The following is a 23,486-nucleotide window of genomic DNA, read 5'->3' as shown; positions in this document are numbered from 1 at the left end:
AAATGTAGTCTCACAGCCTCACCTAGCTGCAAGGGAAGCAAGAAAATGTTGTTTTTTAGTTAGGTGCATTGCCATATTGAATAAAGTTGTGGTTCTGTTGCTGATTAAAAAGGGGAGCAACTGGCAGTCTCAGCTGTGAATAAGACCACCTTCTTTCCATTCACCAGATACTGAGTACACAAGCCAGACACAGACCTCCATGTTCAGGGAGTCACAGCCTGATGGGGAGACAGAAATGTAATAAACGAGGGTATCGGAGCGAGACAGCCACCCTGATTAGCATTTAACGAGGAGCCATTCGCAGGTAGGCCTGGGGTTTGGTGAGGCACATCTCCTGAAGAGCATGACCTTTGAAAGCTAGGAGGTTTTCTGCAGGCACCCTGGAGAGATGGCGCAAACAGAGACAAAAGGTAAGACATGGTATTACTCACTAAGGGACAGAAATCATAGAGTTTGCCAAGAATGTAAGAGGGGATTGGTGGTTGGAGAGGTCGGTGAGGGACATGCCACAGATGACTCGAAGACCAGGCCCAGGCCCTCGGAGTGTCGTAATAAATGGGGGGACCCACTGGGCAGGGGCGTGTGTTGGCCATTTTCCTCTTCTGACCAGCAGTCTTTGCCCCTTCTCATAATGTCTCTAAGATCTCCCTTTTAGGAAAGACTCTCCTTTACTATCAGTTCAGATGCTGTGAGTACAATTGTCTCCTTCCCCATCCCATGGCTCAAGGGGTAGTCATAGCCTGTTCAACCCATGTCATTCCTCTTTGGTCACAGGAGTGTGCACTACATTAGTCCAGTGAGGTAATTCTTCCAGTTTTATCAGAACTCTTGGAAGGAAAAAAAAATGCTTTCTGCTGGGAAAATAAAAGCCTGGAACTGCTTCACAGACAGAGTTCAATGAGACTAAAAGTAAGATGAAAATACGTGGAGCTGGGAGATGGAGGGGGTGCTGAGGTAGCTCTCGCTGTGCAAGCCCCTGGAAATCCTGGACTTTTAATTTCCATGAACCAAGGACTTCCCTCTTTTGCCTAAGCCAGGGGAAGTGCAGTTTCTGCACCTGCAACAAGACTTTTGACTGATGTGTCGTCATGTGAAAAACCTTGTAAAGAGGAAATAAAAACAATGTGTGCATCAGACATCACAGTTATCATGCTGCAAAGTAGAATGGCCAACTCATCCTGGTTTGCTGGGAATGGTGTCCCAGTGTTAGCTCTGAGAATTCTACATCCTGGGAATCCCCTCAGTGCCGGGCCAACTCAGACAGCTGGTCACCTTACAGGAGGAAGGCTAGCCGTGTTTACCATGGGAGAGACCCAGTGTTGGCACATGCCAAAGGGAAAATGATTGCTCTCTGCAGCTCCAATGAGTAGAAGCAGAACAACTCAGTAGAAGCTGAGTGAATTTCACATTAAAAGGCAGATTTATCCCCATTAGAAGGAATATAAGGATTTTTCCCCCTAAATTTCATAGCTGTCCAGGGCGGAGTTGGCTTCTTGGATAGGCTTCCTGCCCTAGAACAGAAGTGGTACTTGGTGCCTCTCTCATGAGCATGCCCGCGCCCACCTCTTCTAGTCTGTATGAAATGTCAATCAACTTTCCATCTGCGCACTCTGTGTTGTACTGTGCCCTTGAATTCTTTCTCACGGCATGGCCAAGGACCTGGAAACAGAAATCTGGTAACAAAAGCTGGTCCTTAGTAAGGGCTGGTTACAAATATTGAGAAGCTAGAAGCTCAGTTGATGACTCTGAAGACTGGGCTGTTCCTTAGTGAGGCTGTTCTAGAGGGAGGATAGAGTGATGCCTGCCCATGAGGAAGACCCTTAAGGCTTCCTTGAAATTTTCTTTCTAGCCTGAGATTCCATTTTGATTTGATTTTGTAGGAAAGATGTTGACAATAGGGCCGATTCGGGGATGGCTATTTGTGATCATGTGTGACAGACTTTCCTTGTGAAGCGCTTTCAGGCTTCTTTAAAATTCACTTGAATGAGCTTTAAAATGAGAGGCATCTCTCTGCTTCTAGCTGCCTGGACCTGGGGTTAGTTCTGCCCTCGGCCTCTGCAATGAAGCTGTTAGAGTGACAAAGTGTGTCCCCATCACAGCTCAGGAGGATCCTTGGGTCAACCCACCTCGGCTGCAGCATGATGAAAGGATCGGCCACGGGGCCCTCCATCCCCCAGGTCTCAGCTCTGGAAGCTTTCCCAGGGCTCAGGGCAGTTTGGTTAGTCTCAGCAATGTTTCAGGCCAAGCAGCACATCTGAGAAGATAAAACACAGCCCTCTCATGGTTGTTGCTGTTTTTTTTTTTTTTTGTAGTTTTTGGCCTTCCAAAAAAAATCTGAAGTATAACTTTCTTACAGAAAAATGAACACATTTTAAATGTACAGCTTAATGGGTTTCCTATATTTATAACCTTAGGTAAACACCAGCAAGTTCAAGATAGAAAACACTCCCATCACGTTGGAAGATTCCCCCAGCCCTTTCCTAGGTGATACCCTTATCACCCCTAGCCAGTGCAATCCCACTGCCACCTCTAAGACATAGGTTAGTTTTGCTCATTCTTCTTCTTCATATAAATGGGCTTATATGCATGTGCACTCCTGCATTTAGATTCTTTTGATCAACATAAGGTCTGTGAAACTCATCCATGTTTTAGCGTGTCTTCGTAGTTTGTTCTTTTATATGACTGTGTGAGAGTCCATTATATGTCCAAATTATAATTTCCCAAAGGCAAACACATGACTCATACAAATAGAAATTGACCATGTAGCAAAGATTTTTTTCAACTCTTCAATTAAAAACAGGCTGCGATGGCAGTTTGACTTACCGAGACTGATACTGTCTACCAGAGAGAATTCATTTGCACTGCTGTGAACGAGAGTCATTTCCACTGACAAGAACAGGGAGCATTTGAATTGCTACTAGCTTTACATAACCTATCTTCTATCTCTCCAGAGTTATAAAATAGTAGAAAGACAATTAAAGTGCTCTCCCCACCCATACACTCAGATAATCTGTGTAGCATCCTTGAGACAGCACCCAGCCCTGTGCTCTAAGGATGCCCAGGAATCTCTCTGACCCATTTCCAAGTCTTAGATAATATTTCCCGGCTATGCAAACATACCTCAATTTATTTATTCATTGGCTGGTTGGTGAGCATTTGAGCTGCTTGCAGTCTGCGATTACTATGAGTAGGGCTGCTAGGGACATTTGTGCACGCATCTGCTGACATGGGCCCTCACTTCTCTTGCCGATACACCTAGGAGTTTGATTGCTGATTCAAAGGAAAGTTGGATGTTTTACCATCGGTTGATACTGCTGAACAGTTTTCCAAAGTTCTTGTACCATTTTAAAGTCACCAGGATGTGCATGATGATTGCAGCTGCTAATTCCTTGGTGACATTTGGCAGTGTCAGCCTTTTTAATTTTAACCATCCAGGTGGGTTGTGCAGGCCCCCTCAGCTGCTAACCACCGATGTTGCTGTACTTGTGCATGCATGAGAATCACCTGGGCCACCAATTCAAAATGTGAAGGCAGAACTTTTGATTTTGTAGCTCTGAGTACGGTTCAGAAATCTACCTTATTAAGAAGCACCTTATTTTTGAGGAGTTTATTCCGAGAAATGCTGACTTCACTGAGTCTCTACTGTGGAATCAATGAGCTGTTTAAATTCTATTTTCCTTTCTTCCAAGTGCCTCCTGCCGGGAGTGGGGGAGAAACCAGGCCAGCTCAAAGATTTCTGGATGTGGAATAAAGACAGCAGCCACCTATTATTTCCAGTTTTCAAAACAACCCGCTAAATTAAGACATTTTTATCTCCATTTTTCAGATGGGGAACTTGAGGTTTTGGGAGGTAAGGGAATTTGCCCAAGAACTCACAATGTGTGTGTGTGTGTGGCAGCAGGTAGACTTAGGTCCCAGGATTGTGTGTCCCTCATCAGGGATATTTTTTCTAATATACGAGTGGTTTTGGCGAGGATATGGCACAACTGGAACACATTTTCTGTTTGTCTTTTACCAGCAGAGGCTTTTTTCCTCCAAGATGAAATCTTAAACAAAATCCCAATATACAAATCAAGTCGGAATTGAAGCTACCTGGTTGGAAGCCAGGACCAGAGCAAAGCACCTCACCTGCCTGACCTCTCTGAGCTTCAGGATCTTCCTCTTTTTACCTGCTGCAGGCCTGAGATGCTGTCCGGAGACAGGGGAAGGGACCCACACTGTCCCTCAGAGGCCCTGAGCCCAGATGCATGGTTTTTAGCAACACTTCTTTAATGTTTATTTAAGCAAATATCCATTCTTAAAATCTGGACTCCCTTTGACTTAAAGCCAAATGTAACCTGAGAACAGAGTATAACCTGGGGGGTGGGTGAGCGTGCTGCTGAGACCCGCTGTGGCTTTAGTAGAATTCTGCTCCCCTGCGGTGCTCTGAATTGTAAGTCCCAGTGACAGTGGCGCCTTGAAGGCTTCATGGCTAACAGGCAGGTGACAGAGGACAGAATTTTTCTCAGAAGGGAATTACCCCAAAGGCCAAAGAAATTCATTTTGCACGCTGGGGCTCTCTCATCCTCAGGTGACAGGATCTCTTTTAGCGTCCTTGCCATGCTAGCCTTTCATCGTCCAGCTGTGCGCCCTGGGGCCACACACGTCTGTCATCCTCAGTGTTGTCATTCGTGCAGTTGTATCAGCAGCACGGACCACACGGGGAGGAGGTGAAGAGCACGTGAGACGCATGGTGTCCACCGGCGCTCCCGGCCGGAAGAGAGCTCAGGAGGGAGGTGGCCCTCTCCCCCGGCGCTCCTGTCGAGCCTGATGTCCGACCTGCAGATCCACCAGGCAACTTGGAAATGAGTTATGGTGTCAGTGGCGTGACTTTCTTCTCTGCTTCCTGCTGGGACTGAGATGAGCCATTCTAGGCTTTTGACACAAGGCGCAGGGGGGGAGGGCAAGGGTGACATCAGTGGGAGGGCTGGAGGAGAACATACTTGTGCAGCAAATTCTATAAACATGGCAGGATGAGATCATTGCACCATCTATTTCAGGAACAAAAGCAGCACACCAGCTAGATATAGGGGCAGGTATCTGGAAAGCTGCAATTTCAGCTGACTCATAAGGACAGTGATCGCTAGTATTTATTGAGCTCTTCGTGGGTGCCAAGCATCACACTAAACCCTTTGCACACATGAGCCCACTTATCCTCACATTGACCCATGGCATTGGTGCCATTGCTCTCTCATCTTACAGACGAGGGATGGAGACCTCGGGGCTTCCTGTGCTTTCTTCCCCAAGGTCCCTTAGCTCCCAAGAAGTGCAATTTGCCTCACTTGGGCTCACAACTACTCCTTAGGGTGCAGGTTTGGCGGCTGCAACAGAGGTTCAAATGCAATGGCTTAAACCAGTTAGAGGTTAAGCATCAGTCTGGGCTAAGCTGTAAGGAACCAGGGTCCTTTGACCTTATCACTCTGCCATCTGAGGGTGCTGCCCCTTCCAGGTGGTCCATGATATCCCACCATCACGTCCTCACCCCTGTGGCAGGAAGGGGGCAAAGGGAAGTAGAGGCTCTTTGCCCACAGCCCTCAGCTCACATCCTGCTGGCCAGAACCTAGTTATGAGGCTGTACTGAGCTGCAAGGGAGGCATACAGATGAATCTTTATTTTGGGTTAAAATGTATTCTTGTTGTAATTAAAATAATAACAAAGAGAGGAGCATTAGTGGGCACGCAGCGCTCTCTGCCCAGGACACTATACTATTCTACCTCGTGCTGTGAGGTGTTGGGCAAGGGATGATTAGGACAGTGACACCCAAGACAAAACAAAAGTCTCAGCATGAACAATTTATAGGCACTCACCATATACAGAGAAAAATATGAGAAGCCATGGATACAAGAGAGAGACCTGCAAACAATGGACAGCACAAGCTGAGCATCTGTTATGGAGCTGGCGCTGGACTGGACATGTCCTGTTTGTCACATCGTACAATTGTCACGATGTGACAAGATTACTTAACTACTCTGTGCCTTTGACTTCCTCATCTCTGAAGTGGAAGAAGGGCACCCACTCTGTATTAATTTGTAAGCTGCCAGAAAGCAATATACCAGAAATGGAATGGCTTTTATAAAAGGAATTTAATAAGTTATAAGTTCACAGTTCTAAGCCTATAAAATTGTCCAAACTAAGGTATCCAGGGAAAGATACCTTAATTCAAGAAAGGCCGATGGGTCAGGAACCCCTCTGTCAGCTGGGAAGGCACAATGGCTGGCATCTGCTGGTCCCTTGCTCCTGGGCTCGGTTGCTTTCAGTTTCTGTTCCTGCGGGGGTTCCTCACTTTACTTCTCCAGGGCTGGCTTTCACCTCTTGGCTTCCCGTGGCTCTCTCCAGGTTCTGGCTTGCTTAACATCTTATGGTGATGTCTACTGGCCTCCAGCATCTCCAGACATCCATGTTGCTATTTTCCAAACGTCAGCATCTGTCAGCTCTCCCTGGGTCACCTGTGTTATTTCTGAGTCTTCACCAAAATATTTCCCCTTTCAAAGACTCCAGCAAACTAATTAAGACCCACCTGGAATGGGTGGAGTCACATCTGAGTCTCATCGAAAGGTCACACCCACAACCGGGTGTGTCACATCCGTGTGGAGACAATCTAACTAAAGTTCCCAACCTCCACTATTGAATTAGGATTAAAACAAAGGTCTGCCCCCCGCAAGAGTGAATCAAGATTCAACCATGGCTTTTCTGGGGCACATAAAGCCCTCGGTCCGCGCCCCCCCCACAGGACTGCCGCCCGCCGTGGGCCTTGGAAGGGTCGAGGCGGTTCAAGCCCTCGGAATAGCGGCTGGGCCGCCGCGGGCACTCAGCGCGTCAGCACGGTGCCACCCTTGCCTTGTCACCATTCATTCCAGTACATTCTCTCCACCCTCCCGCCTGCATCTAGCCCTAACCTAAGGGCGATAATCACCATAACAGCAATATCAGACGCTGACAGTGTCCACAGAGAGGACAGAATCCATGACTCTGTGTGGCTCTGAAACATCAAAACAGCATATAGAGCAAAGAAGCGTTTTGCTGAAACTTGGAAATCAGGGCAGGATTTTAACAGGCAGAGAGAGGAGGGAAGCTGGACAAAGAAGACATTCCAGGCAAAAAGGAATGGGCTGGAAAAGGGCCTGGAGAAAGGACCCGGGGAGCGTGTCCGCGCAGGTGGGGGGCACCCGTGGGGGAGAGGCGGTGGCGGGCGGGGCGCAGAGCTGATGGGAGGAGGGTGGCCTCTTCCCTGCGGGGGGCGGGCGCCGGGAAGGGTCTGAGCAAGCAGGAAGGTCTCCATGGCAACGGTTCGGGGGAAGGACGGGTCCGAGAGGTCAGCTCCTAACTAGGGCCCTTGCTTAGGATTGGAATGAAAACTGGGCTGGGGGAAAAGGCAGGAGGGAACGGAGTAAGACAAGGAGTGGAGGGGGACTTGGGGACCACAGCAGCTTTGCACGCGGAGAGTAAGGCAGGTGGAGCAGCGCGGTGGGTGCACCTGGGCGCACCTGACCCCACCGCCCGGAGCTCAGGCTCCCACCATCACCCCTCATATCAGACGACACAGTGGTGACAGATGACTAAATTCTTCTTTTTATTTTCCAGCGAGTTCTGGTTAGATCTTGAATTAATCATCCGCTCACTCACCCTTTACTTTGAAAGCCACGTGCTCAGTGTCCGTGCTCAGCACGTCCCGTCAGCACAGGGGTCACCTCTCCCTTCCACCGCGTGTACACGAGCCAGGCGCAGAGTGGGCTGCTGTAACAAAGACAGCCACAAGGCTAGGTTTAAACAGGACAGATGCTCATTCCTCCTTCTCATGTAGGTCCAGAGAGGGCTGAGAGATGGAGTGAGGGCTTGCTGGTGAAGGGAAGTTAGCCTCCTTCTCACTGGCTATTTTGCCTCCCTCAACACATAGTTTCCATCTCATGACCCCAGATGGCTGCCACAGCTCCCACCATCATGTCTGCATTGAAGCCAGCGGGGAGAGCGGCAAGGCAATGTAGGGTGTTCCCCTTCTCTTTAAGACCACGACCCAAAGGTGCACGTGTCCCTTCCATTCACATCCATTCGCTAGAATTGGCTCACGTGCCCACGAAACTTCAAGGAGGGCTGAGAAATGTACTCTTTAGTTGGGTTCGCATGTGCCCAGATAAAACTCTACCACCATGGAGGATGTGGGGTTTTGGAAGCAAGTGCAGTCTCTGCTACTCTGCTGTCCCTTCCTCCGCCACCCCACCCTGCCCGGTGGAGGCACTTAGAGGGGATCTAATACGTTTTTATTAAACGAGCGAATGGCAGTCTCACGATAGCTGCTGGGGATACCAGGATGAAATAACATACTTTCTGTTTTTAAAGCGCTTTTACTCCGTATAGGGGGCTAGGCAAATAAATGCAATGGAGGGTTAAGCTGTGCAGTACGGAAGCCTGTGCAGGGTGCAGTAGGGTGAGTCACAGAGGAGAAGGGCGGCAGGTTCAACCCGACCCAGGAGAGGTCAGAGTTTAGGGCTGGTGGTTCTCAGCTGAGTCCAGAAGGATGAGGAGATGTCTGCCTGGTGAGGTGAGGAAAGTCATTCAAGGACAAAAGAAAAGCACATGCAAAGACAGGAGCGCTTAGAAAGAAGCTGGTATGTTCAGGGAGGGGGAGGGTGCAGGTATGGGCAAGCAGGAGTGGAGGGGAGCAGCAAGAGGAGGTGCTGGAGGAAGGTGAGGGGCAGGTATGGGCAACCTCATCTTCATCCCATTAAAACTGTGACCCTTTGAACAGTTACATGCACAGATGCTTAAGGTTGCAGGTGAATGTGTGGCATAATTATGTTTGCATTTTTGGAAAATTGCTTAGGGTACATTTTGTGGTGGATGGACTACAGTGGGAACAAGACTAGAGGCAGGAGGCAAAATTCTTACAGAGCTGAGTTTTCCTCATTAAACCCTAATGTTTGGCACACACATGACTTCCAAAGGTCTAATATACCTCATAATATTTTTATTTAAATCAGTTAAAATTGCGTTTGAGTTTTTAAAGATTAAGTCTAATTGAAATTTTTTTTGCTCTCACCAATTTTTGTTCTAGTGGCCAATTTTTTCTTACATCGCATCTGCTCCTGCATCTCCTGCTGAAGTCTATACACTGCCATTCAGAGAAAAGGTGTGTGCCCATGGGAAGGCCTCCTTCCTTTTGGACATTAGTGGAATTGTGGGTGCTGGAAGAGACGAACTCCAAAGTTCCTTCCTGCTGAAACTCTCCATGCTATAGGAAGTGAATCTGAGAACTAAGGAATCTGAGAAATTACCAACTGTCTCATTTAACAGTGAAGGAAATGTAGCACGAAAACCAGGAACGAGGCCACAGGTCTCCAGGAAAGTTCAGCAAAGTTAGAACAGGCTGAGACTAAGGATCCGTAGTTTTGGGAAGCAGGTTTTATTTGCTATGGCCATAGGGCTCAGCCGAGTAGCCTCTGAAAGTCTGAGCCCCGAACAAAAGGCAACCTTAGCTTTTATAGACTCTTTGACATGTTAAAGACAAGATAAACAATTGGCTGATTTAAGTTGAGAATGGCCCAGAGCTGAACTGTTGAGGGGCCCCCACCCCAGGAATGTCTTCTCTTGCCTATGTGCATCTTCACCAGTTCCTGAGGGCTAGGGGAGGGGGTTTCTATCCCAGGAATATGCCTTATCTCACTTGCCTGCAAGGAGGGGTGGTTTGGGGATTTTCCACAGAGAGCACAGCTAAACCAGAAAGAGGGGGAGGCCTGCCTGCTACAAAACCACGACCCAGGGAGATTCCACGGTTTGCCAAAAGTCACCAGCAATGCAGCAACAGAACCAGGGGCTGGGAAAAAAACACACAAAACAAAACAACCAAACTAACAAAATCAACAGAACCCAGGCGCCAGGGGCCCTCTGAGTAAGAATCTTTCCCCATCAACAGGCCTGGCCTTCATGGCCTGGATGAGGACCTTCCCAGCCTCTCTGGTCCACACTCCATTTCTTTCTCTCCACTGGAGCCTGTGCTTTGAAATAAAGACCCTAAAGTTTTCTCCTAGTTCTAAATTTCCATGGTTTATAAGATTTACCATGGCAGGGTTTTGTGGATATTTCTCTACCCGTGTTTATCACATCAATCATTCATTTATTTATTTAATGAGAAATTCCCAATCTCCTTTTAATCTTCCGGCATTTTTGAAGGGCTACCTGCTGCTTTATCACACGGGGGCCTCATAACTGACTCTACCAGCCTCGGAATGCCGGGCATCCTGGTAGCTTCCAGCTTTTCACTTAGAAATCATGCAGTGAAGAACCCCTGTGAACCCCGGTGGGCACCTCTGATTATTTCCTTAGGATAGATCCCAAAAGGGGAATTCTCTACTAGCATGCTTACTAAACATCTCAGTACTAACAAGGCCAAGGTATAATCTTAATTTACTGCCCAGCACCACACACACACATGCACACGCACACACACGCACACGCACACGCACAGCTATTGCTATGTCTTCAGTCTCATTCATCTCAGTTAATGACACCACCTTGTACTCAGTTACTGAGACTAAGAATCTAAAATCAGCCTTGACTTCCTTCTGCTATTCACCCTCGCATTGAGCCCATCAGCCTGTCATATCAGTTCTGTCTCCCATTATACCCTAAATCTGTCTACTCTCTTCATCTCTAGTTCACCACGTTGGCCCAAGCCAAGCTACCAACTTCTCTCCTGACACCTAAGGTGGCCTCTCATTGGTTTTCTTCCAACCGTGGCCTCTCAGATTTCATCCTCCGTATGATAGCCAGAAGACAGAAATCTAAATCAGGTCATGTCATACTTCCTCATAAAACCTTCCAGTGTTTACCTCAGAGAATTTAGGAAAAAAGATCCAAATATTTATATTTCACCCTGGTTTCTGACCCCATCTCCTTCTATGTTCTTGCTCAATGCACTTACTCATTCATTTATTCATTCGTTCATTCATTCAGCTTTACAAAAGATAGAGTTTCAGGCACTTGAGATGTATCAGTGAAAAAAACAAAGAGCTGTGCCTTCAAAGACTTTACTTTCTAGCAGGGAGAGCCAATAAGCATAAAAAGGAAAAACTCATAGAGGTGTCAGAAGGTTGTACGTGCTGAGCAAAAAAGGAATGTAGATCAGAGTGAGGGGAGAACAGAGGCTGCAAGGAGAATTATAGGATGCGATTTTAAATGGAATGACTAGGCAGCATGTTGGAGACTCTCCCTGCCACAGCAGAGGTGAGGGACTCAGCCCTGCAGGTGAGGGGAAGAGCTTTGTGTGCAGAGAACAGCCTATTTCCCACGCAGCTGTCAGAATCCTACTCAGCATGCCCTATTGTCCAGTTTGGAAGGATAGACAGTGGAAGTAAACAAGCAAACCAATAAACAAAGGCGACAGGTTACAATTACAGGAAGGGATTTTCTGGAGCTCCTGGAGATTACTTTAACTGGCCCAATCCTGTACCAGCCTTGTGTCGCCCTGTGATAAGGACACCGATGGCAGAGAGATTTCAGGTGGTTTTCTGGGTCCCACCCACCGAAGTCCTCCTCCTGCTGCTCTGCAGCGCTGTGCTCCCTGCCGCAGCCCTTGCCAGGTGGCATAACAGGTGCTGGATTGGGCACCTGTGCCAGGCCGTGGGGGGAGGGCGCGTCCTTCCCCTCCCGCACGAGCCGCCCCACCCCGGCACCCAGCGTAGGGCCTGACGCCCCAGAGGCACCCAGTGGCGCGCGCTAAATGAAGGAGAAGCGCCTGACAGCGGCTCGGCGGCTGGGTGGGTTGGCTCTAAAGCTGGCATTTCTCAACCTGACGACTGACCACCAGGGAGCCACAAACTCCGTGACACCCCTTCCCCTGAGGAGGGGCCTTTGTGCCATCTTCCTGACGTCGAGCTGGCTTTTGGCTTCTTTGGCCCGCGGAGGGCACTGAGGCTGGGCTTGCCAAGCTGTGCCCTTTTCTTTATTCCCGGGGGCCCTTGGTGGGGGCACCACCCTGGTGGGTGCCGGGAAGACGCTCCACCCGCCACCCTGGCTGGGCCTGGCCCCCAACCCTCCCAGGGGCAGACACGACGAAAGTGGGTCTCCTGGGCCCACTGCCCCAGCCCCAGCTGTTGGAGCCACTTGCAGGCCCCCGAGTCTCCCCAGCCGGCCCCCAAATCTCATGGGGCAGAAGCAGCCATCCCCACGGCACCCTGTCCCAATTCCTGAGCCCTGGAGGCCACGAGGATCATAAGCGTTGATGGTCTGCACCAGAAAGCTCAGGGTGGCAGGTGACACAGCAAGTGATAGTTGAAATAGGAAGGAAAACCTGAGGCTCACGTTTACTTTTCTGAGACATTTCTTGTCTGTCTCCCCTACCTGAATGCAAGCTTTCTGAGGGCAGGAATCTGCCTGTTTTTGTTCATAGCTGCATGGAGAAAAGCATCTGACACGTTGTAGCTGCTCAGTAAATATTGAGTAAATGACTGACTAAAGGAATTTTTTTTTTTAAACATATATGCAGAAACAGGAAGGCAGGGAAAATCAGCTTTAAGCCTCCTTCTACCCAAAGCACAGAGGGAAACATGAGGTTGCAGAGAGTCCCAGTGACTGAAAGATGAAGCCAAAGTGGATGGCTAGGAAAGGCCTCAGCTTTTCTGGGACAATTTACTGCAAGCGCCTTTATTCCTGTCTTCTCCTCCTCCACTGCCTTCCTAGACAGTGAGAGGTGCTCCGCTGTTTTGGTTATATCTTGTCAAATTCCCTGCCAAGCCTAGAAAACTATTAGGTGTTCCCGAAATATGTATTGAATGAGTTCTCCATGCATCCAAGACCACAGAGCCAGCTTTTACATCCGTGCAAGTAATACAAAACCGAAGGCTCAGTTTGGAATCAGCTGATTCACAGGCAGTGTCAGCAGTCTCTTATAATTTATGGTACAAAACAGAACTGCATGTCCCTTAGCCCAGCCAATTTCCTGCTTGTTATCACATTAGATCTACTCCAGGGCAGACGGAAAATTTGAAGGACATTTCCAGCATTAAGACTGGCATAAAGTCACTCAGAACTGAATATGAATGTAAAATGTTTACCTTTAATATTTTTAGAAATTAGGGTTCACAAAACTTCTCAATTGAGCCGGAGCTCATCATGTGATGGTCCCTCCAGCTGGTCCTGGTCTCCCCAAACCTATAGTTTCTGGACTGGATCGGGGTGATGGATGTCCTGGTTTTAGAGCAGGTTCTGTTCAAAATTCCACACCGAGACCCTTGGTGGTCTCTCTGTCCTTGACTCTGCCCGAGAGCTCTGACCATCAGCTGATGAGATGTGCAGCTGATTTAGCTCCTACTTTCTGTCCCCAGTGTTGAGCACCGATGCCTCCCATGCCATCTTATGATGACAGAAAGAGGAGCATTGGTATCTCCATTCTGCATATGGTAGAATGAAGGTCCCGGGAGGCTAAGCACCTGCCCCAAGCCACAGCTAGGAGGCGGTCGAGCATGGATTTGAATTTGGGGCCAGTGTGACTTCTGACTCTGCTGCAGGGGACGGTAGACAGACTGGCATTAATTGAGCACCTACTATGTACCAGTCACAGTACTGGGTGCATTTCTTCTGTCATTTAATCACCAAACCCTCTTTACAAAGTACACATTCTTATCTCCATTTCACATATCAGGAAGCTGAGGCACTGAGATATTAAGGAATTTGCCCAAGGTCAGGCAGCTCTTACTGACACTGGGTTCAAACTCAGGTCTGTGAGGCTCCCCACGCCCCCCCGCTCTTTTCTCTAAGCAAGAGCCTTAGCATTCGCTCATGCAAGGCTTCGTCTGGGCAGCTGGAGGTCCCCTCCGGGTGTGGCCTAGCACATGGTGGCCTGATGTGGGAGGTAGAAGTATCCGGCGACTTCGAGGAAATCTTTAAACCTCCCTGACTCTCAGCAGCTCCATCAGTAAAATGTGGTTTGCAGCACGTCTCTTCCGTACCCCACAGAGACCTCGTTGAGAACCTTCTAATGAGCAGAATAGAGACTATCGGTCCCGAACCCTCTCTTTACAGAGAAGGGCGCCAAGGTCCAGACAAGCCATGCAGCGCCCCAAGTCACTCGGTGAATCACTGAACCCAGTTATGCTGGAACACAATGTATTAATCAGCTCCCGCTTTGTAACAAATGCTAAAGCTTATTTTGAGACTTAAAAGCATGACTTGTGCATGCATACAATAAACAAGTCAAGTCTATATCCAATTCATCAAGCCATGAGGGAATCAGCAAGATGTTAGACTGGTTCAAAAGGAAATTCTGAGGAATAAGAGATACATAGACAATGAAGAATGCTAAATGAATTCTTTAAAAGCTGCAGAACACATTAATATAAAAGGCCATAAAATGTCATGTCTGCATTACTTTTTCTACAGGGCAGAAATCAACCACATCTCCACCAGACCAAATTAGCTTGCATTGCTATCAGTTTTCTACAAGTTAACTTTCATCCCTGCTGTTATAATACAGTGTCCTCAAGAAGGAGTTGGCCCTCCTCAGGAGAACTCACTGCCCTCCCCACTACATGGGACATGACTCCCAGGTGTGTAAACCTCCCTGGCAACGTGGGACAGAAATCCCGGGATGAGCCAGGACCCGGTATCAAGGGAATGAGAAAGTCTCCCTGACCAAAAGGGGGAAGAGAGAAATGAGACAAAATAAAGTTTCAGTGGCTGAGAGATTTCAAACAGAGTCAAGAGGTTATCCTAGAGGTGATTCTTATGCATTATACAGATATCCCTTTTTAGCTTATGGTGTATTGGAATGGATGGAGAGAAGTACCTGAAACTATTGAGCTGTGTTCCAGTAGCCTTGATTCTTGAAAACAGTTGTATAAAGATGTAACTTCTACAGTGTGACTGTAGGATTGTAAAAACCTGTGACTGTTGCTTCTTTTATCCAGGGTGTATGGACAGATGAGTAAAAAAAAACGATGGATATAAAATAAATAAATAATAGGGGGATAAAGGGTAAAATACACTGGGTAGATGGAAATACTAGTGTTCACAGAGAGGAAGGGGTAAGGAGTATGGGATGTATGAGTTTTTTTCTTTTTTCTGGAGTGATGCAAATGTTCTAAAAATGATCATGGTGATGAATACACAACTATGTGATGTTATTGTGAGCCACTGATTGTATGCAATGCATGGAATATATGTGTGTAAAGATTTGTCAATAAAAATATTAAAAAAAAGATTTTACAAAAAGACAGAGCATTGGTCAAATGTGCATAGACCTACAGGATCAGCAAATCCCCCGAAGGGCTTTCAACACTTCACCAAAAGGACTCCAAAAATGTCTTTAGCCAAATTCCTTTTTTTTTTTCTGGCACTGAAAACCACGAACATTCCATAGCTTTCAGTCATGTGCCTTCATGCACTGGTCTGCGGGGCCGTGGGTGGCTCTGCCCCATGTGTCTCAGCCTGGGGCCCTTTGGGAGAGAGCGCGGCTCCCTGGGGCAGTTCTTTTCATGGTGCGGGTCAGGGCACCCCGAGAACCAAGCACAGAGCATGGGGCCTCCTGAGGCCAACGCTCGGAGCTGCACATCTTCACTTCTGCTCACATCTCATTGACAGAAGCAAGTCATGGGGGTGGGCGGGACCTCAGCAGGCCGGGAGGCGCAGCGCCCCTGGAGAGGAGTGGCGGAGGAGTGAGTGTTCGCTGAGCATTGACTGCCGGTGCAGGGATGACAGGTGCACTGCAGTGACTAAGCACAGAAGAGTTTCAGCCCTTGTCCTCTTCCCACCTTATCGGGCTTTGCTAACAGATGCAAAATCAGTGTGACCCGCAGGAGCAAGAGGCTTTTACATACAGAGGACTATTGGCTTTTTTTCCCAAAGTCAAAGAAAATATGGCTGACCAGCCAAAGGTTAAGTTTGGATATCAACTCCGTCTGATGCTTGGTTTTGTGAGCAGGGAGACTCTCAATGTTGATGTTTTACTCTCACCTGGGGTGTTTAGATGGAGCCAGCCTCTGAAAGTCAAATGAGAAATGTGTTTTCCAAACAGGCCATGTCTTGCCCAGTGGGTTTGCAGAGTCACGTCTGGAGGGATGCAAAATGACAGTGTACTCCTGGCTTGTTATCCTGAGCATTCAATTTCACCCAAAATACTTTGAGAAAATTAAGACAAGATGTCAGGGATATGTCAGTCTATGGCACACATAGACAATAAATGGTGTACAACATTTTTAATAGCTTATTTTAATCTAGTGCTCTACTGTTATTTTTGATACCAATCACTCATAGGCAAAACACTCTGTGGCAAGTAACCACAGTCAAGAACGATGGTTTCCAATTTATATGGACAACTATTGGGCTGTCATCCACAGATAAAGTCTGAGACCAGGGGAAAGTACAAATTGGGAGGACAGGATTTCTCCCCCTTTATGAGGCCTGGGGAGATGGGAACAGGCAGGGAAGTGCTGCGGCCACGAGTCTCCCCTTCTCTGAATTCCTTTTGCCTTCTTTCTCATCATCATCACATCACAGTCGTCCTCGCAGCCGCCACTTATGAGTTGCTCCCTCTTATGTCAGAGGCACCCATAGCACTTTGCATGCCCTCTGGGACCCTGTCTTCCTGCCTGATGCCCGGGCCCAGAGCCGTGGCAAGCCCTGTCCAGATTCCACCAACAAAGCCTGCCCGAGGGGGTCTCAGAAACACTGAGAAATTAGCACCCGTCTAATAGGGAGCTGCTACTCGAGATCAAAGACACTGGGTTGGTCTTCCTTCCAGGAAGAAAACACATTCTTTACATCTTTTCTTCTTGACCATTTTGCATGCGTCAAAAGAAAAGGCAAAACAATTAAATTCTAAATAGTGCAATGTTATATATGCATTAAATTATGTAATTAAAAAAACATAACTGAGGAAGTTATGATATACCCATTCTACTATGCGGAAATAATAATAATGAGATTCATAATAATTAATTAGCAATTATAATGGGGTCCCTCGGCAATGAGAACGGGGCCCAAGGAAACCGCAGGATGCAGCAATGAGCTACTAGGGTCTCTGTAGTTAGCACTTGAACCTCACCACAGCTACCCGGGGCAGATGTTGTTAATATTTCCATTTCCAGAAGCAGAAACGGAGCAGGAGAGAACTGAGATTGCTTGCCCAAGCTACTTAGCCAGAAAACGCCAAAGCTAGGATTGAAACTTGGGTCTTCAAACACTGTGAACTACCTCTGCCCTCCCAAGAGATACTTGAATTTCATCATCCATGTTCATTACCAGCGCTGCTGTGACAAAACTCCACACGCTGGGCAGCTTAAACAACAGAAATCTATTGTCTTACAGTTCTGGAGGCTAGAAATAAGAAATCAGGTTGACAGCATGGCCATGCTCCATCCGCGACCTGTAGGGCAAAGCCTTCCTTGCGTCTTGCAGCTTCTGGTGTTTGCCAGCAAGTCTCAGCATCCCACGGCCTGCAGCGGGGACCCTCCAATCTCTGCCTCCCCCTCTTCAGTGGCATCCTCCTGTGTGTCTGCGTCTCTTCTCCTCTTTTTATAAAGACAGATATCAAGTAGGATTAGGGTCCAATCTCAATTAGTTAGCTCTGCGCTGACACTATTTCCAAATAAGGACACACTCCCAGCAACCAAGGGCTAAGACTTCAGCAATTCTTTCGAGGGGACACAATTCAACCCTTAACCGCCTCTTTTCTGACATTCACATTCGCGAGGGGAAATTTTATCTTATCGTGAAGAACCTCGCTATAATGTGGACAACTTTGGGGCTTCAGAAAAAATCCTCTCGGTTTGTATTCTGTTCGGATATTGTTCTGTGGCTTTGGGCAAAGGTATTGCACAATTACTTCACTGGGTAGTCCTGACGGCTAATGAGGTGAAGAAGGAGAAGATGTGTGGTGGAAATTCTGGCCTGAGAACATCCTACTCAGGAAGGGGTGCACAGATTGCTTATTCAACAGTAGGAGTCCTTGGGAGTTATCGAGGAATACCCACTCACCAGATATATTCAAGTAGAGACCATAGCAGACTTGGCTATAGATTGAACTGAATTAACATTTTACGGGATAGGCCTGTGACTCCCTAGTGGATTAAGAAATCAGTGTAGTGGGTTTGCAATCAGCAATTTTATAAAATATGGACTAGGAAATATCAAAGGGTATCATAGATAGTGTATTGCTGCTTCATGGGAACCTAATGTTTCAGTTGGTTATATGGATTCTGTGGATTAGGTCATGATGTAAAAAGTGGGTTACTGTTGTAAAAGTCAGAGCAACACTGGACTAGATCCCCCAAAGTTCTCTTCTAATTTGGATAGAATATTAACAGTTATTATTATCATTATTCCTAGGTTAACGGTCATATAAGTTAAAACATATTAGGCATCTCTTCGCCAGAGTTGCACAGATGTCAGCTTTCTTAATCCTGACACAGCCCTTCAAGGTAATTATCATCTCTGCCTTTCAAATGATAGAGATGGGTCAAATGATTTGTGGGGCTGAGATGGGTCAAACGATTTGTCCAGGGCCAATCACAGCATCAATCAGGTACAGGACTCCTACCCGGAAGCAGGTACCTCCAGCACCCTGCAGCCTCACTGCTGGCTACGCATGGTCCTCGGGCCAGTTCCTTAGCACCCGAGCACTTGCAGAGAATTCTGCTCTGCAAATGAGGGGTCCTGGGACTTCACAGGATCTGTGCATGGGACTGACTAAGGGCCACCTGGACCCTTCGTGATGGCAGTGCCAATGGGGCGCGTTTCTCCAGCCGCCCTGGTGTTGCCCTGAGCATCTCCTTGCCACCTGCCTACATGGGGCGGGGCAAAGAGGTGCCCAGGTCTGCCATCCCCGAGAACCAGTGCGGCAGGAAGAGGAGGAGGTGAAAACACGGCCCAGCACTCCCTGTGTGAAGGCACTGCGAGTAGAGGCTTCGTCAGTGCTCAGCCCCCTGCACCAGGCTCCCGGCCAGCACTCTGGAATGCAGGTATATGGGTTCATTAGCAGGGAAATGGCAGTGGGTAATTGGAATATGCAAATGACATGGGCAAATAGGGTGTTTTTAACAACTACAACCCGGAGAGAAAAAGCTTAATTTGGTTGAGAGAATGGAATGGACTGCCCAGGGAGCCAATTACTGGAGCTAGAGCTGGCGTGCTCAGCTCAGCAGGGAGCCCACAGTGGGGGCCAAGACAGGGACATTGGGTGGGCTTGTTTCTGCCTCAAAAATGTCAAGTGGCCCGTGATGCAGCCTTGCCTTTTTAAGGTACTGATTGTTAGTGATGCTTCCCCCTAAACACCTCTGGCAGCTGTCTTCTCCTCTCTAGGCACTGCCACACTTTCTTTCTGGACCTGAACATCTCTCAGCTGGGTTCTGCAAACAGCCTCGTAACTGCTCTCATTGATTTATTTTCCCCAACTCCCAACCCGCCCCGAACAGAGTCCTCAGAAAGCCCTTTCTTTCTGAAACCACCTTGGTCTAGGCTTAAAACACATCGTGGTCCCCAAGTTCTTTAGACTGGAAGGCAAGGGCGCTCCATTGCCCTCTGTCCCCACTCTCATGTCTGCCTCCAGCCATCTGAACTGCTTGCTCTGAAAACCTCATGCTCTGCCTTAACTCCAAGCCTTTGCACACGCTGAACCTACACCTGGCACATCATTCTCAGTAAGCAAAGAAAATGTAGTGGTTAAAAGTACAGACCTCAGAGTTAAATAAACCGAGCTTGAACTCTGGGGCTGTCATTTTTTAGTCTTGCAACCTCAGGCACGGCACTTAACATCTTTAAGTGTCATTTTCATCATGGCCAATGTGGAAGGAATAACAGGAAGGCCTATCTTGTAATTTTTATTTGTGAGTATTGAGATAATCTATATAATGCACGTAGCCCAGTGCCAGACATATAGAGAGTACTCGGCAATTGCTGATGGTGACGATGATGAAGGAATCTGTCATGAGCCAGATCACTGAAAACTAATGAAGATCAGAGACCAGTGAGCTGTTTTGCATTTGTTTAGCTCACCATTACCACTGAACATGGAATTATTTAATTTCCTTCTATTTCCCATAGATGGAGCACAATGCATGAAATAGGCAATCAAACGCTTCTGGAAGGATGAATGAATGAATGAGTTAAATGGAAGAGCTGAACATTTTACCCAGGATAATTATTTCAAATACAAAAAACAAAAGTGACATTGAGAACCATGCAAAATAACCCTAAAGGTTAACATAAGAATTGCAGATACGTAGCAGGAAAAAAAATACCTTTTCCAACACCTAAGCTAAGCCCTTTAATTACTGCCATCTGGAGTGAAGGTGAGTGCCATTTGGTCGGTGCTCATTCATTTCCCATCATGCCTGACTTGAGCTGCTGGGCACTGTGCATACGTCTAGACACCTTCGAGTAATGTGGTGAATATGCACAGCACATCGCAGGCTGCAGAGTTCTACCTCAACGTGGATCATGTTGAGACCAGTCCTGAGGCCCCATGATGACCCCTTTCCCAGGGTACCAGCCAGCCCCCTGGTGGCAGATTAATTACTTTGGACCCTTCAGCCATGGATGGGGGAGGAGATGTGTCCTCAATGGAATAGACACATATCCTGGAAACAGACTTGCCTTACCCACCCAAGACGCTTCTGCAGCACCGCCATCCAGGGACTTAATGCTTTCTTTGCCACCATAAAGTTCCAGACAAAACTGGAGCAGGGCGGGTGGGAAACACTGTCCCATCTCATAGACGAAGGAACTTAAGCTGGATGTGAGATCCAGTGATTTGTCCACGTCACAAAGCTCAAGGTCACAGAGCCAGGACTAGAACTTGGGTCTTTGGGATTCAAATGCCATGATTGAGGCTGCTTTCACCTACTGAGTAACATGTGCAAGGGTGAACTTTTGCCTCCCTTTTCTTAGTCATTCCAATGAAGGGAGAAAGAGTTCATGTGCCCTAATGTAGAGTGAGACGAAACCCAGTAAAAGAGAAAACAAATGCAAAGGTATGGAGGAGGAGAAGCAGGTGGCAAATTTGAGGACTAGTAAGTAGTTGGGTTTTCAAGAATGAAAAATACATAAAGGGGAGTCTTGGGATCCTTTCTTTTTCAAATACATTTCTTTTGGACCTGGATTTCTATGAGACCCCCAAATTGGCGTTTGACCTGCCTCCTCCACACAAACCAAGGATGTACTACTTGTTTGCACAGACCTGTCTCACTGGCTCCCCAGAGAGGTGGGTTCACATCCAAGTCCAGAGCAAGCATTTTTGAAATGAATTATCTGATCAGAAGCAGTTTTGTCTGGAACTTTACGGTGATGAAGAAAGCATTAAGTCCATGGATGGCGGTGCTGCAGAAGCATCTCGGGTGGGTAAGGCAAGTCTATTTCCAGGATATGTCTCTATTCCACTGAGGACACATCTCCTCCCCCATCCATGGCTGAAGGGTCCAAAGTAATCAGTCTGCCACCAGGGGGCTGGCTGGTACCCTGGGAAGGGGGTCATCACGGGGCCTCAGGACTGGTCTCTGCAGTTTGCAGGTCGGGCACGCAGCAGCTGTGGTGGCAGTTGTTGCCGCCAGAATTTTAACAGAAGGTGTTTCTGTGTAACGAGATGACAAATTATTGTTGCTGCTTTTTTACTAATTCACATTTCATAATTTTTCTACAACTGCTACGCATTTCTTATGCAACAAATAATAAATAATTAAAAAGTAGTGTAAACCGCTGCATTCTGGGAACAGGGTAAGAGTGTAGCAGGACCACCGTTCGCCAACACCTGTGAACCTGAGATTGTGCCCTGATCATCTGATTACAATAATAACCACCACCTATAATGTATCATCTGCAGAAACTGGAGGCTCAGAGAAGCTCTTTTGCCTTCCTCTTCTCACTCATTCCCAGGAAGGCTCCTCACCTGCGAGGGAGAAAGAGTTCATCTGCCCTAACGTACAGTGAGATGAAGTCCAAGAAAGGGGAAATCAAAAGCTAAGGTATGGAGGAGGGGACGTGGGCGGCAAACTTGACGATCAGCGCAGGATGAGGTTGTGGAGAGCTGGGATTCAAAGCCAGAGGGATTGTGCTGTGGTTTGCTCTAGAGCCCCCAGTCTTGCCCTTGCAGACTCTCTGCCATTGGAGTCTCCATCTTGGTACCATGCCCTCTGGTACGTGGACACGAGGCTCTCAGAGACGTTTGGTCTCAGAGAAGATTCTCCAATGAAATGCAGGGAGTTTGATTTCCTGAAGCTGGAATTTGTACTGGAGAGTTTTGTGATTATGCAGTCCCTCAAAAGGCACCCAGTATACACCCTGTTTTTCATGATATTTCCAACCCCCCTAGTAAACATCTGAACAACACTCACCATAGGATTATAAAACCATTGAAACAAATCAATTTCCCAGATTCAACTGCCTGGCAGTTTCCCTGTCATTGGATTTAATTGGCTCAGAGTTATGAATTTGGTATTGACTTTACCTCATCTTTTATGGAAGCCATGAAAATAGTCCCTGCACTTTATCTTACCACATTAATATTTGACAGTTGTGGCTCGGATGAAAATGGAGAAGCCTCCCCATGTGCCCATGGCTCCAAACTGCCATTTCAGAATTCTGAACTTTAGATTAGTTGCACAGCAATAAATTCACGTCTGCTTTCCTTGCGGTCCTTGACTTGTCTCCTTTTATGTTTACCTAATGAGGCTTTTTATTTCAAGTACTGTCAAAATGTTTTTGTCACCATGCTCCTTAAATTGCAAGGAGGCTCTTCTGGATATTTGCATAGCTGCCAGCCTGCCATTTAGAACTCACCTCCAAATGTCACCTCCACGATGAGACCTTCTAGGACCAGACAGTTTAAAGCAGATCCCCTATTTCCTCTATTTTCCTCCCAACATTTATCATTATTGGACATTATATTCTTTATGCTGGTTTCTTCCTTATTGTCCTCCACCTCCGCTAGGACGCAGGGTTCAGAGCCTGAATGAATGAACAGAAACTCGTCCAGAGCAAACCACTCGCCTGGAGCGCAAGTGAGGCGCACAGGATTCCAATACGCGGTCCTTTCTCTTTCCCCAGCACTCGGCCCACCCGGGCTCCGGGCGCGCAGTCCTAGGGCCGGGGGAGGCAAGGACAGCAGCACCGACTAAGAACCACCAACAAAAGGCACTAGGGAACCACGAGGGTCGCGACCACAGCGCGGGCGGGTGGGCGGTGCGCCGGCCTCCGCCAACCCGGCAACTTAGATTTTACTTCCGAAGCAAAGGAACCGGGGAGAGGGCGAGGAGCAAACGTGCCGCCGCAGCCACCCGGCTAACGCGAACCGCCCCCCCGCCCCTCCCCCTTCCCCGTCTCCCCCTCCTTCTTCCCACCCCCCGCGCCCCGCTCGGGGAACCCCACCGCCCACGGGGACGCGGCGGCCGCAGCGCGCACGGCTCGGGAGCGGCGGGGGCGGCCCCGGGGCGAGCCTGTGACTGAGGCTCGGAGGGTTGGGGACGGCG

Source organism: Tamandua tetradactyla, chromosome 6 (assembly GCF_023851605.1).
Source record: "Tamandua tetradactyla isolate mTamTet1 chromosome 6, mTamTet1.pri, whole genome shotgun sequence".
In the NCBI taxonomy this organism is placed as follows: Eukaryota; Metazoa; Chordata; class Mammalia; order Pilosa; family Myrmecophagidae; genus Tamandua; species Tamandua tetradactyla.
Note: the sequence above shows the minus strand (reverse complement) of the source record.